The sequence below is a fragment of the Schistocerca serialis genome, chromosome 6 (assembly GCF_023864345.2).
Source record: "Schistocerca serialis cubense isolate TAMUIC-IGC-003099 chromosome 6, iqSchSeri2.2, whole genome shotgun sequence".
NCBI lineage: Eukaryota > Metazoa > Arthropoda > Insecta > Orthoptera > Acrididae > Schistocerca > Schistocerca serialis.
Window position 1 is genome coordinate 591,036,161 of NC_064643.1, and position 12,654 is coordinate 591,048,814.

The following is a 12,654-nucleotide window of genomic DNA, read 5'->3' on the forward strand; positions in this document are numbered from 1 at the left end:
TTTCAAGGAAATCATTTCTGCTGTCACTTTCAATTTATTAATCACATTCGCGTTTTATTCTTCCAACGTATACAAAAAAAGAGATGCTAAAAACTGTGTTACGCGTATCAGAGATGTTTGTGATTAAACGATTGGTGTGACATATTTGTATTTTGTGCCGCCAGTTTCAAGTCGAGGTATACAAGTATTATGAGATGATGTTTGTTATGGTTAGTGGATGTGGCTGGTTAAACGAACTTGTTACTGCCTGTCGCTTGTAGTATTTTAGTTGTTTTAAAAGAACCAGGTTACGCTGAGAATGTAACTGCTGACAGTAGGGGTATACTTCGTAGCCCTGCATTCTGATTTGCAGAGTAAAGGTAAGTAATCAATAATTGGACGCATATTTACTTTATGAACACGTACATACTTTTAAGTCACGCGCTTGGCAAAATATCCCGCGACACACTAAAGGCTTCACGCATTGCTTTCTTGACTGCCAAACATGTTTTATTCAGCAACGCTTTTATCCATATCCCTGTGCTTTGTTTTACATCTGTTACACAGTAGTCTCTGTTTCTTTAGAAGTTTCTTTACAGTGAGTGTATTCCATTTAGGATATTTTCCATTATGAGCTCTTCTACTGGATACATATCTATCCAGTGCATAGTCAACTATAGTTTTAAATTTCTGCAGTAATTCCTGTACATGCTCTTGTCCTGAGCAAAAAGTTTAAAGTTCCTCATTGGTGTGTGACACTATTGTGTCACTGTCTAGTTTGCTGAACATATAAATCTTTCTGCTTGTTTTAGTTGCATTTTGTGTTTTAATATGCATTGTTGCTATAGCTATGTCGTCGTAACTGATACCAGTTTCAATGTGGATATCCACAAAGAGGTCAGGTCTGTTTGTTGCCATTAAACCTATTTCCATCATGAGTAGTTTTCCAAACTATTTGTTCAGAGTAGTTGTCAGAGAAGGCCTTTATTAATGTTTCACATGTCTATCACTAACAAAACTATAATTATTCAAACTGATTGTTTGATGATTAAAGTCTCTTCCAATGATAGGGAATTTAAGTACAAGTGAACTGACATTTTCTCTAAAGTCTTCGTTTTCAACAGGAGGAAAATCAGGTGGCTGATAGAAGGACTCTGTCATAACTTTTTGCCCACCCCTGGTATTGAGTCTTGCCTAAACAGTCTCACTTGTGGCTTCAATTTTTGTCTTGGTGGATATGAATTTCTTGCCTCCTGTGAGAAAAATGCCACCTCCATTTCTCATTTTACTATCCATTCAAAATAGCTTAAATTTTCCACATAGATCTCGCTATTTTTAGTGTCACTTTTTTCAGCTTTCTGTGCCTAATATCATGTGAACTTCAGTGCTTTTTAGAGGCACCTCAAACTCTAGGACTATGTTGCGAATGATTCAGCAATTATCATCTAGAATTTTTGTATGCTCATGTGCGGGAGGCATTTCTTTGGATCTTATACTGATATTTATGGGTTTCCTACAGCTATCGTTAACTGTATTGGGTTGAGAGTTGCCTATTGTAAAATGTCATTCTTTGCAGACCATACACAGTCAGTTACTTGCGTAGCTGCCTTGATGTGTAGTGCACATGTTACTTATTTGATCCAAGTGTGACCTTGGAGCGTAGATGTCAGGCATTATTTGTTCCAATGTGCACAACAATCTGTAGTTGGTTGCACACTGTTGAAACACAGTCATGACAAAAACATATTAGATACAGTGGCAACAAATACAATACAGAGCAGATTACAAATGCTAATGTACTTACCTACAACACATGGGGGAAGAACGATATATGCAAAGCAGATCCCACCGATAGGCAAAGCTTTAAAGAGAAGGTCTGACTAGAAACCTGCACCATAATGTAGATGACACTAACTTTCCAAAGAAACTTAAAGACTATGTTACTGAAAAGGAATTTTACAGTGTTAAAGAGTACTTGCTAACATAAATTTGTGTATGTTGTTCTTTATAATCAATGATGATAGAGAGTGTAATCAGAATGGTTGCTCCTTAAGATATAACTGTCAATGAGTGTTTTCTGTTTTTGATGAGTTCTATTTTACATACACTTTTACTGTATATAGTGTAATCCTACAGGATCAAATAAAGTTCAGTTTGGTTTAACCTAACCTCTACAGTAAAGATGTCAGCTATAACTGACCAAGAGACAGTAGCAACAATGATTACCAAAGTACAAAGGGCAACTAAAGAAGTAGGAAGACCTAAATATTCAGTAAATTGCATGAAATTGTTTTGTTTCATATCTCGTGGAATAAGTCGAAAGATTTAGCACTTGGTAGGATCATGTAGAGGAACTGTAGCTCTAGTTTAGAAAAATAGAGAACCAAGCACTGGATAGATATGTACCTAGTGGAACAATTCATAATGGAATATACCCTCCATTGTATGCATCTACATCTGTCTTTATAGTTTGCAAAACACTGTGAAGTGAATGGCAGAGGGTAGCCCTCACTGTACCATTTATTAGGGTTTTTTCCCATTCCATTCCCATATGGAGCACAGGAAGAGTGTTTGTTTAAATATTGTTTACATGCCTATGTGTGTGTGTGTGCCGCAATTAATCTGCTTCTCTTCACGATCCTTATGAGAACAATATATATAGTGTTTTGTAGTATTTTCCTAGAGATATCATTTAAAGCCAGTTCTTGAAGCTTTGTAAGGAAGCTTTCTCAGCATAGTTTGCATATATCGTCAACAATCTGCCAGTTCAGTTTCATCAGCATTTCTATGACACTCTTCCTGGGTAAAACAAATCTCTGACCGTTTGTACTGCCCTCCCCGATATCGTCTGTTAGTTTTGTAAAGAAACTATAGACAAGTAGTTTATATGCAGAATGAAATGTCAAGATGGGAGTATGTGAATCCTTTGATGACTATAACAGAATCTTATGAAAAGGCCTCATAAAACCCAGATAATTCTGGTTATATGCAAAGGCTACCAGTAGCATGAAAGTCCATGCTCAGACACTAATGTGTGATACAGGAGCCCAGATAGAGGCTAGCATGAGGCAGAAGGAAATATTGGACTCCATTTTCAGATATTCGATTATGAAGGTAGATCGAAGAGTACTATCCAAGTTTAATTCTCACACCATTGAAAAGGTGAGTTATATACTGATATTAGCGCTGTGGCACTAAGAAGCAACTGAAATTGTTAAAACTGAATCAGATTCTACACAGAATTTTCCATCTGGACTAGTCCGTTTTTTTTTTTAAATCTCAGTATGCTACAGATATCTTGAATCAGAAGCTGGACTCATTTTTTGAAAGCTCTTACAGGCCTCACCATAAACAAAATGGGTAGCGTAAGTGGCCCACAATACTTCTGCCAAACACCTATTGACATCATCTGTTGTAGAGTTTGAAACATATTCTGAACTCATACGTAATAAGGAATTTTGAACAGAACTACCTACATCATGTCAACCAGCATTGATTCCAGATACGTAAGTCATGCAAAACCTAACTTGCTGTTTTCACATGGCACCTTAAAAGCCATGGTAAAAGCAATAGGTGGAAGCAGTATTCCTTGAATTCTGAAAATCTTTTGGTTCAGTATCACCCAAAGCTTATGAACAAAAATACTGCCTGTGAGCTGTCAAATTAAATTTGTGCCTGGGTTGAGGGTTCCATGATAAAGAAGATGCAGCATGTTGTTTTGGATGAATAGTTTTCAACAGATGCAGAAGTACTGTAAGGCATGGGTCCAGGAAAGTATATCGTGAGATCTTTTACTGTTTGTGTTTTGTGATAATCTAGCAGAGAATAGTAATAGTAATCTCAGACATTTGACAGATCATACAGGTATTTGTAATGAAATACTGCTACTGTTTGAAAAAGTTGCCAAAATCTTCTCATAAGTTTTCAGAGCAGTGCTAAGATTGAAAATTTGTTTAAATGTTCATAAATGTAAAATTGTGCACTTACCACGAGCAAAAATGAAGTATCATATCGAAAAATTCTATAAAATCAATGAGTCACGGTTAGAATCAGTTAACTAATTCAAATATTTGAGTGTGGGAAATAAAATGTGATGATCATGTAGACTCAGTCGTAGGTGAAGTGTATGACAGGCCTTGATTCATTGGTTGCATACTGAAAAAATAGTCAGTCTTCAGAAGAGATTTCTTACGAACTTACTCTTCTTGGAATATTCTTGAAGTATAGGAGATGCATACTACACATGGTAAATGATGGAACACTGAATGACACAAAGTAGGGCACTGTTGTTTTTTTTTTTTTTAAAAAAAAAAAGACCTTGAACTGGCAAATGGTTGCAGATAAACATCAGTTATCCCATAAGAGTCTATTTAACATGTTTCAGGGGCCAGTATTAAGTGAGGAATCAAGGAATACTTTACAGCCCCCTGCAAATTACAACTGCTAGGACAATGAAAATAAGATCAGGTCAATTACAATGCACACAGAGGTATTTTGGCAGTCATTCCTATCCTGCTCCATAATGAAAGTACAGATTCCATCATTAGCTTTTGTCTCAACAGTCTCTCTTGCTCACCCGTGTGTGTGTGTGTGTGTGTGTGTATTTTTTTGTCACTGGTCCTTCAAATTGCTTATGATTCTGTGTCGCTTAATAATGTATTGCCGCATTTTATTGCTACTGAGTCTGACTCAACTACGATCCTTACAAACATGAACTTAAAGTTGTCGTAGCAGATTTATCTGTAGTGTAGCCCAAGCTCTATTTCTGCTACATATTTAGTGCACTTTTTATTTTAAATAGCTGAAACTGCCAGGTGAATTCACAAAATGTATATTACACAACAGACAAGTCTCTGACAATTTTTGTGCATATAATGAACATATGTTATAAATCAACTATGAGAAATGTGAGGAAAGGGGGCATTACATAGCTCTTATGAGGAGAACCTTGAAGCCTAAAGACAGACCACATAGCACTTGTTTTGTTTGATCATGAACTCTTCTGCACATGTAATATTTGGCCTTTAATATTGGCTCAAAGGAACCATTTGAGGATCACTTCTTGCAGTCAGAGGGAGATAGTTGGAGGGGAAATGATTCTCATGCTCCAGTGTTTCATAAGTAGGTTTACATTATGTGCTGATGTATTAGAACTTAAAACACAGGAAAGACATTCTAGACAATCCAACTCCCCTGTGCAAGAAGCCAACTGCCTCCACAGAAAGGAAAACCTCTGTATCAAGAAGGTATGAGGCAGCGTGATGTCCTGTGTGGAGCATACATACCACTTCTCATTTCCCCCTGCAGGTACGGGTGCTAGAATAGGCCCTCCATTTTTCAAAATTTTCCCAAAGAGTGAGCCAATTGGGGAAGGGTGCCTTAGGTGGTGCATAGTGTCCATCTTGTGCTGAGACCTCTCGCATCCTTCGTCGACGTGGATCTGTACTTCCGCTTCTTCTCCAGCTGTTGGACGAGGTCACCCTACTAGGTGCATTTTCCTCCATCCTCTGTGCAGTATTGCTTTCTGTGCTGTTGACGATAACTGACTTCTTAGCTCATTTGCACCTGATATCCAGCACGGTAGCCAGTCCGTTGTGGTGAGGCCACCATGTACCCTGTACGTTGTAGCCTGCTGACTACACGGGAATTGCTCTGCTGATGACTGAGCCGTTAACTACACATGTATGCCAAGGAGTAGATGCCCGTCACCCTGGGGCATCGGGACTCCCAGCAATGGCCATCCTGCCAGATGGCCTTTGCTATGGCTGTGTGGCACCTGTTGGGATGGCCCCTGGTCGGAGTGGGTGGCATCAGAGCAGATGACACACCATGAATTGTAGTACGTCATCTGTTGCTGGTGATCAAACACTAGCAGTCTCTAAGTGGTCAAGGTCTAACTTCGATGCTAAGAAATACGACTCCAAATTGTTTGCCCCTCCCTCCCTTGGCCATACCATGGGAGGAACGCCAGGCTAAGGATGGCAGCGAAGCTTATTCGCCCCAGTAACTCATATGTACGAGAGTTGATGGGGAATCTTTCTTGTGAATGAAACCTCAATTTTTTGTGGAGCATTTAGAGGACAAGTTTGGGGAGTTGGAGAGCTTGTTCAAATTGCGATCAGGGTCGGTCTTGATCAAAACAGCATCCTCAGCCCAGTCACGGGCACTACTCGCCTGTGACAAGATGTTTCTATTTCCATCACACCCCGTAAGAGCTTAATTATGGCCAAGGGTATCATATTTCAGAAGGACCTTCTTTTGCAGTCTGACGATGAGCTGCATGTCAATTTAGAGCAGTGAGGTGTCCATTTTGTCCAGAGCATCCACCGGGGTGCAAGGGATAATCAGGTTGCCACCGATGCCTTCATCTTGGCCTTCGAGGGTGACATATTTCCTGAGAAGCTCAAGGTGGTGGTCTACCACTGTGATGTAAAGCCATATATCCCTCCCCTGATGCAATGCTTGAAGTGCTGGAAGTTTGGCCATATATCTTCCTGCTGTACTTCCAGCACCACCTGTCGGGATTGTGGACGGCCTTCACATACCAATACTCCCTGTGCCCCACCTCCCAAGGGCTTCACGGTCCTCCCAACTGGAAGAACCTAAGGAGCAGCCAGAGAAGCCTAAAAAGAAAAAGACCCACAAGAACCAAGGCACTACAGTGGCACCCACACCACAACTACCTACAAGCTCTTTGTCTGAGGATGAGGTGGAGATTCTGGTATCCACTGAGGACCTAGATCTCGCTGGGCCCTCAGACACAATGTATGCCGATCGCAAGGTACTCATCTGGTGGCAGCAGGTGACACTGAGGTGTAGAGTGCCTCATTCAGTGTTTTGTGCCTTCCCAGTCTCACGAACATCTCATCATCCAGTGGAATGGTGGCAGTGTTTTCCAGCGACTGGCTGAGCTCTGGCAACTGTTAAGCTTTACACCTGCTTTCTTCATTGCCCTCCAGGAAACCTAGTTCCCGGCAATGCGGACCCTTGCCCCCATGGCTATAAGGGATATTACAGGAACCGTAGCGACTATAATAGAGTGACAGGCAGAGTTTGCATATATGTCCTGAACTCAGTAAGTAGTGAACATGTGCCCCTTTCAAACCCCTCTTTAAGCTGTGACTGGCGGGATAAGGATGACACAAGACATCCTTCTGCAGTGTATTTCTTCTTCCAGATGGTGCAGTAACCCTGGACGTATTGGCTGCACTGATTGATCGACTCCCTAAACCTTTCCTACTTTTGGGAGATTTTAACACACATAACCCCTTGTGGGGTGGCACCATACTTACTGGCCAAGGTAGGGATGTCAAAAATTTACTGTCACATCTCGACCTCTGCTTCTTAAATACAGGTGCCCCCACACATTTCAGTATGGCTCATGGAACATATTCAGCCATTGATCTCTTTGTTTGCAGTCCTGGCCTTCTCCCATCTATCCATTGGAGAGCACACGACAACCTGTGTGGTAGTGACCATTTCCCCATCTTCCTGTCACTATTCAGCATCATGCCCATGGACCCCTACCCAGATGGGCTTCAAACAAGACAGACTGGGTAGCCTTCAACTCTGCTGTCACCGTTGAATCTCCCCCATGTGTTACTATCGATGTTGTGACTGAGCAGGTCACTACAACAATAATCTCTGTGACGGATAATGTGATCCCTCATTCTCCGTGATGCCCCTTGGTGAAAGACAGTCCCTTGGTGGTCGCTGGATGTCGCTGAGGTAATTAAAGAGCTTCGGCGATTTCTTCAGCGACATAAGTGGCACCCTTCCCTAGAGCAACTGACGTCGGAAATGGGAATGTTGGGAGAAGTACGTGTCGACCATTGGGTGCCATACATCTCCTTCCCAAGACTGCTCGAAGATCAGACGTTTTTTTGGGTACCAGACCCCAACAGGTGTCCCTGGCGTTAACATCAATTTTTGGACAACATGGTTGTGGAAATGAAGCAGCAATTAGTATGATTAATCAATTATTCAAAAACAGTCTTAATTGCTATTATTATTATTATTATTATACTGCCAACTGGTTTCAACCCGACGTAGGGGTCACCTTCTGAGTGTTTACACCATTGGTCGACTGCTGGTGGTGTCACTCCTGTCTACATAGTTTCCTGCCGTTATGTAGACAGGAGTGACACCACCAGCAGTCGACCAATGGTGTAAACGCCCAGAAGATGACCCTTACGTCGGGTTGAAACCGGTTGGCGGTATAACAATAATAATAAAAAATGGGATTAAGACTGTTTTTGAATAATTGGTGATCAACAATGGCATGCTCTCTACCGACGCAAATGCAATTCCCAAAGACTTTGCTGACACTATGCTCGAGCCTCTGCATTGGAGAACTACCCCCCAGCCTTTCACACCCTCCAACGGTGGATGGTAAGGAAAATCCTCTCATTCACTACATGCTACAGTGAGCACTATAACGCCCCATTCACAGAGTGCAAGCTCCTCAGTGCCCTTGAACACTGCTCTGACACAGCTCCTGGGTCGGATTGGATCCACAGTCTGATGATTAAACATCTCAACTGGATCTGGTGCGATGGTATCTTTTCATCGCAGTGGTGGGAGAGCACCATCATTCCGGTGCTAAAATCTGCTTGATGTGGATATCTATCGGCCCATCAGCCTCATCAACGTTGTTTGTAAGCTGCTGGAGTGTGTGGTGTGTTGGTGGTTGTGTTGGGTCCTGGAGTCTTGTGACCTACTGGCTCCATGTTAGCGCGGCTTCCTCCAGGGGCACTCTACCACTGAAATCTTGTGTCCCTCGAATCTGCCTTCCGAACAGCCTTTTCCAGACACCAACACCTTGTTGCCATCTTTTTTGACTTACACAACCTGGCGACATCATATCCTTGCCACATTGTATGAGTGAGGTCTGTGAGGCCCTCTCTTGATTTGTATCCAAAACTTCCTGTCGCTCTGTACTTTCCATGTCCAAGTTGGTGACTCTCATAGTCCCCCCCCATATTCCGGAGAATGGTGTTCCACAGGGCTCCATATTGAGTGTATCTCTAGTCTCTAGTTTTAGTGGCCATTAACGGCCTAGCAGCAGCTGTAAGGTGTCGCTCTCCCCTTCTCTGTATGTGGATGACTTCAACCGCGAAGTCGTGTGTCATGCACTTCTGTCGGCGTCATACCGTTCATCCGGAACCTGAACTTAATGTTAATGACGATCCACTCTCTGTAATGGAGATATATTGATTCACAGGACTAGTTTTAACGCCCGATTGACTTGGCTAGCTCACCTTCATCAGCTTAAGCGGAAGTGCTGGCAGCACCTCAATGCCCTCTGCTGCCTGAGCAACACCAACAGGAGTGCAGATTGCTCTACTCTGCTGCAGTTCTACAGAGCCCTTGTGCAATGCTGCCTTGACTATGGGTGTCTGGTTTATGGTTTGGCGGCGCCCTCAGCGTTGCGTGTACTTGACCCTATGCACCACTGTGGCATTTGCCTAGCGACGGGAGCTTTTAGAACGATTCCGGTAACCAGTGTCCTGGTGGAGGTTGGAGTCCCTCCATTGAAGGTTAGGCATGCACAACTGCTCGCCAGTTACGTTGCATATGTTCGTAGTTCTCCTGCGCATCTGAATTACCATCTCCTTTTCCCAATCACGGCAGTTCATCTCCCGCATTGTCGGCCCATGTCAGAGCTAACGATTGTGGCTCGTGTCCACTCTCTTCTCCCTGAACTGGAGTCCTTACCTGTACCACCTCCCATCCAGGTCCGTCCGCATACACCTCCATGGTGTACACATAGGCCGCAGATTCTTCTGGACCTTTCGCTTGGCCCTAAGGACTCCGTTGACCCTGCGGCTCTTGCTATGACTTCCTCTCGATTCTCGACATGTACCAGGGCCATGAAGTTGTTTACACCAACGGCTCGATGGCTGACGTTGACGTAGGCTTTGTGTTTGTTCTTGGAGGACATATTGAACAGCACTCCTTGCCAGATGGCTGCAGTGTTTTCACTGCAGAGCTGGTGGCCATATCTTGTGCTATTGAGCACATCCGCTCATGCCCTGGTGAGTCATTTCTCCTGTGCACTGACTCCTTGAGCAGCCTACAAGCTATCGACCAGTGCTACCCTCGCCATCCTTTGGTAGCATATCAACCTGGCTATCCAGCTGGTTCCTGTATTATTTGCAATTTTGTTCTTTCTGACTGTTCTTTCATCCTTTTTGGCATTTAGGTCCGCACTTGAAATTTGACCTCCACTTCTAAATTTTCTGTTTTTAGTATGAGCCATTTGGGGAAGAACTCCCTCCCTATCATCTGCAGTGTGGATTCGTCTCCCTCCCCCCCACCTTCCTTCCCTTCTCCCTTCCTCACTGTAGGCCCCTTCCACCTTCCTAGGTCACCAACATGTGTAGCCAGTCCACATGGTGGGGCTCTTATGTACCCATCTGGCTGAGCCCCCTGACAACACAGGGACCACAGTACTGATACCCGAGCTGTTCCCTCACCATGTATGCCAAGGAGTGGTTCTTTATCTTCTTGGAGTATTGGAACTCCCAGCAAAGGCAGCCATGTCAGGCGGCCCTTGCTGTGGCTGGGTAGCACCCATGGGTGGAGCCCCTGATCAGAGTGGGTGGTATCAGGGCAGATGCTTGGCGCATGAAGCACATCAGTCTGCAAAAATCTGGCTGTTCTCAAACAGCCGTTTCTTCGAATGGTGAAGGATCATTGAATGCTGCTTCGTATGACCTGGCAATTTCCCCTTCCCTGGCTACACCATGGGAGGAAGGCCAGGTTTACCGTCTTGGGATGAAACACTTTCCATGCTACCTCGTCTGTACCAGGACAGATGGGGACACACTCACCGCCACAAAGAAATTGTTTTTTGTGGAGAATATCGAGTACAAGTTTGGTGAAGTGGAGTCTCATATTAAGATGCGGTCGGTCTCCCTGTTGATCAAAGCTTCTTCTGCTGACCAGTCTGCTACTCTTCATCCTTGTGATCATCTTGGCAATGTCCCAGTGTCTATTACTCCTCACCAATCTCTGAATACGGTCCAGGGAGTGAACTTTCATAGTGACCTCAGCCTGAAAACTGAAGAGGAACTCCGGGCTAATCTGGAGTGACGCGGCTTTCCTTTTGTTTGACATTTGCAGAAGGGTTGCCAAGATGACCACACTGACATTGGTGCCTTCATTCTGGCTTTTGACGTGGATACCCACCCAGAGAAGGACAAGGTTATGTGCTAGAGATGTGACGTAAAGCAGTACATCACACCATGCATGAGGTGCTTTTGGTTGTTTTGTGTCTTCCCACTATACCGCTGACCCTCCTTGTGGTGACTGTGGACATTGACTCCATGAGGGAATCCCTTGTGTTCTACCACCCGGGACTCCATGAGGGAATCCCTTGCCCTTGTGTTCTACCACCCGTATGTGTCACTTGTCATGACCACCGCTCCTCTTGCTCGTGGGATTGCCCAACTTACTAGAGAGAGAAAAATATCCAAGAGTACAAATCTCTGGATCGTCTGTCTAATGCTGAGGCTTGCCAGAAGTATGAGAGACTCCACCCAGTGTCACTATCTTCAACTTCTGCCTCTGTTACATTCTTTCCACCTCCCACCGCTTCCATATCGCAGCCCCCTCCCCTATCCCCTCCACTCTCCCCCCACCCCTCTCCCACTCCCCTTCCCCTCTCCGCTCACCCTCACCTTCTCCCCTCCTCTCTCCCCCATATCCCCTCCCACTCTCCCCTGCCCCTCTGCCCTGCCCCTCTGCCCTACTCCTCTGCCCTACTCCTCTGCCCTACTCCTCCTACTCTCTCCTTTCTCCCCTCCCTATCTCCCCCTCCCAACTCCTCTCTCTCCTCGCCATCGAACTCTCCCCTTCCTCTCGCTCTCCTCCCTCCGTCTCCCTTTCTCCTCTCCAACTCACCCTCTCCCCTCCCTTTCTCCCCTCCCTTTCTCCCCTCCCTTTCTCCCCTCCCTTTCTCCCCTCCCATTCTCCCCTCCCTTTCTCCCCTCCCTTCCTCCCCACCCTTTCGCCCTCCCTTTCTCCCCTCCCTTCCTCCCCACCCTCTCCCACTCTACACTCGCCCTCTCCCCTCTCCCCTCGCCCTCTCCCCTCGCCCTCTCCCCTCGCCCACCTCCGTCTCGCCCTCTCCCCCCGCCCTCCGTCCCGCCCTCTCCCCCACCCTCTGTTTCACTCTCTCACTCTCCGTGTCTCCCTCTCGCCCTCCGTCTCACTCTCTCACTCTCCGTGTCTCCCTCTCGCCCTCCGTCTCACTCTCTCACTCTCCGTGTCTCCCTCTCGCCCTCCGTCTCTCCCTCTCGCCCTCCGTCTCCCCCTCTCGCCCTCCGTCTCCCTTTCTCCTCTCCCTCTCGCCCTCCATCTCCCCCTCTCGCCCTCCGTCTCCCTTTCTCCTCTCCCTCTCGCCCTCGCCCCCTCCCCCTTCCATCCCCTCCACCATCCTCCCCCTTGTCCTCTCCCACTCCCTCTCTCCGCCCCCACTCCCTCTCTCCGCCCCCACTCCCTCTCTCCGCCCCCACTCCCTCTCTCCGCCCCCACTCCCTCTCTCCGCCCCCACTCCCTCTCTCCACCCCCACTCCCTCTCTCCGCCCCCACTCCCTCTCTCCGCCCCCACTCCCTCTCTCCGCCCCCACTCCCTCTCTCCGCCCCCACTCCCTCTCTCCGCCCCCACTC

At 45.7% G+C, this 12,654-nt stretch overlaps 1 protein-coding gene across 2 annotated transcripts in view; it reads left to right on the forward strand.

The window, feature by feature from the left end:
* Positions 1 to 7: 7 nt before the first annotated feature.
* Positions 8 to 12,654, forward strand: part of LOC126483671 (TBC1 domain family member 31) — a 269,516-nt gene continuing 256,869 nt past the window's right edge. Inside the window, exon 1 of one of the 2 annotated variants that reach the window (XM_050106735.1) lies at positions 8 to 359. The gene's annotated coding sequence lies outside the window, so the exon portion shown is untranslated. The remainder of the gene's footprint in view (positions 360 to 12,654) is intronic. The other variant, XM_050106734.1, reaches the window with a different exon arrangement.